Source organism: Otolemur garnettii, unplaced genomic scaffold, assembly GCF_000181295.1.
Source record: "Otolemur garnettii isolate 467f Iridium unplaced genomic scaffold, OtoGar3 scaffold00001, whole genome shotgun sequence".
Taxonomy (NCBI): domain Eukaryota; kingdom Metazoa; phylum Chordata; class Mammalia; order Primates; family Galagidae; genus Otolemur; species Otolemur garnettii.
The window spans coordinates 71,737,429-71,740,368 of record NW_003852396.1 but is presented as its reverse complement, the minus strand read 5'-3'; the positions used below and the strand labels follow the sequence as shown (position 1 = coordinate 71,740,368).

The following is a 2,940-nucleotide window of genomic DNA, read 5'->3' as shown; positions in this document are numbered from 1 at the left end:
GACTCGCTTGAGCCCAGGAGTTGGAGGTTGCTGTGAGCTGTAGTGCCATGGCACTCTGCCCAGGGGGACAGCTTGAGGCTCTGTCTCAAAAAAAAAAAAAGAACAGCACATTGTTATTTATGCCACCTTTTATTATCAATATATTATTATTATAACAAATTAGAGATTATAGAAGTTCTCTAACAGGATAAGAAATAATAGTTGGTTCTGTGCCTGTAGCTCAGTGAGTAGAGTGCCAGCCACACACACTGAGGCTGGCAGGTTTGAGCCTGGCCTGGGCCTCCTAAACAACAATGATGGCTGCAACCAAAAAAATAGCTGAGTGTTATGGCAGGCGCTATCTATAGTCCAACTACTCGGGAGGCTGAGGCAAGAGAATTGCTTAAGCTCAAGAGTTGGAGGTTGCTGTGAGCTGTAATGCCATGGCACTGTACCGAGGGTGACATAATGAAACTCTGCCTAAAAAAAAAAAAGAAAGAAATAATAGTGATTCATAGAAATTTAGATGCTTTTGAGAAAACTTTAATAGGGAATAATAAGTTAAAGCAACATATTTTTCCCTCCTTCCCCTCAGTGCTCTTCCAATTAAAGTAAAAGTTTCAAACTCTAGCTAGGGGGAAAATAAAAAGATTTATTTGTTTTTATTATTTATTTATTTATTTATTTATTTATTGGGGGACAGAGTCTCAAGCTGTCGCCCTGGGTTGAGCGTTGTGGCATCACAGCTCACAGCAACCTCCAACTCCTGGGCTCAAGTGATTCTCCTGCCTCCGCCTCCCAAGTTAGCTGGGACTACAGGTGTCCACCACAACGCCCGGCTATTTTTTGGTTGCAGCTGATCATTGTTGTTTGGTGGGCCGGGCTAGAGTTGAATCCGCCAGCTCAGGTGTATGTGGTTGGTGCCTTAGCTTCTTGAGCCACAGGCGCCGAGCCTTATTCATTTTTTTCTTTTTTTTGGCTGAGGCTGGACTTGAACTCACCACCTCCAGTGTATGGGGCTGGCACCCTACTCCTTGAGTTACAGGCGCTGCCCCTTATTTGTTTTTAATTTATTTTAGATTTTTTGCTTAGAGGCAGAGTCTCCCTCTGTCACCCTGGGTAGAGTGCTACGGCATCATAGCTCACGGCAAACTCAAACTCCTGGGTTTAAGTGATCCTCTTGCCTCAGTCTCCAAGTAACTGGGAATATAGGCGCCCACCATAACACCTAAGTTTTTCTATTTTTCTAGTAGAGATGGGGTCTTTTTTTTGGAGACATAGTCTTATTTTGTCACCCTTGGTATAGAGCTGTGGTGTCATAGCTCATAGCAACCTCAAACTCCTGGGCTTAAGCGATTCTTTTGCCTCAGCCTCCCAAGTAGCTGGGACTACAGATGCCCACCAAAACACTTGGCTATTTTTTGAGACAGGGTCTCGCTCTGGCTCAGGCTGGTCTCGAACCTTTGAGCTCAGGCAATCGCCCATCTCGGCCTCCCTAGTGCTGGGATTACAGGCGTGAGCCACTGCTGGCCCCCATTTTAGATTTTTATTTATTTATAGAGAATAGGATCTTGCCCAGAATAGAGTACAGTGGTGTAGTCATAGCTCACTGCAGCCTCACCCTCCTGGGTTCAATCAATCTTCCAGCCCCAGGCTGAGTGCAGTGGCTCACGTCTGTAATCCCAACACTCTGGGAGGCTGAGGTGGATTGATTGCCTGAGCTCACGAGTATAGAGATCAGCCTGAGCTAGAGTGAGACCCCGTCTCTAAAAATAGCTGGACAGTGTGGTGGGAGCCTATAGTCTCAGCTACTCAGGAGGCTGAGGCAAGAGAATGGCTTGAGCCTAAGAGTTTGAGGTTGCTGTGAATTGTGATGCTACGGCACTTTACTGAGGGTGACGAAGTGAGACTTTTTTTAGAAAAATAAATAAAATCCTCCAGCCTCAACCTCTCAAGTAGCTAGGATTACAGACATGCCCTGTTATACCTGACTATATTTTATTTTATTTTATATTGTTTTTTTGAGACAGTCTTACTATGTTGCCCTCAGTAGAGTGCTAGGGCGTCACAGCTCACAGCAACCTCAAACTCTTGGGCTCAAGTGATTTTCTTGCCTAAGACTCCCAAGTAGCTGGGTCTACAGGTACCCCTGTCACAACACCCAGCTATTATTTTGTTGTAGTTGTCATTATTTAGCAGGCCTGGTCTGGGTTCGAACCTGCCAGCCCCAGTGTATGTGGCTGGTGCCCTAGCTGCTGAGCTATAGGTGCCCAGCCATATTTTTTATTTTTTTGACATAGAGTTTAACTTTGTTGCTCTGGGTAGAGTGCCATGTTGTCATAGCTCACAGCAAACTCTTGGGTTCATGCAATCCTCTTGCCCAGGTGTCCTCAAACTACGGCCCACGGGCCACATGCAGCCTGCCTAGGACATTTTATCTGGCCTGCCGGGTGTTTTTGCTGCCACCTGTCCTGCTTAGCAGCCGACTCATTCTGGGGCCCGAAGTCTGGCCCTCCAACGGTCTGAGGGACAGTGAACTGGCCCCCTATTTAAAAAGTTTGAGGACCCTTGCAGTCTTGCCTCTTCCCTCCAAGTAGGTGGGACTACAGGTGTCTGCAACAATGTTTTAGACAACCAAAAAATAGCTGGGCATTGTGGCAAGTGCCTGTAGTCCCAGCTACTCGGGAGGCTGAGGCAAGAGAATTGCTTAAGCCTAGGAGTTGGAGGTTCCCGTGAACTGTGACAGCACGGCACTCTACCAAGGGTGACATAGTGAGACTCTGTCTCAAAAAAAAACAAAACAAAACATAAAACTCTTTTGTAGAGATTGGGATCTTTTTACGTTGCCCAAACTGGTCTTGAATTCCTAGGCTAAAGTGATCCTCCTGCCTTGACTTTCCAAAGTGCTGGGATTCTAAGTGTGAGCCACACATGCAGCCTATTTTTTTTTTTTTTTTTTTT

At 46.0% G+C, this 2,940-nt stretch overlaps 1 protein-coding gene across 1 annotated transcript in view; it reads left to right on the top strand.

Annotated features, from left to right (window-relative positions):
* Positions 1-2,940, top strand: part of AMBRA1 (autophagy and beclin 1 regulator 1) — a 239,126-nt gene that overhangs the window by 8,592 nt on the left and 227,594 nt on the right. The gene's annotated exons all lie outside the window — the stretch shown is intronic.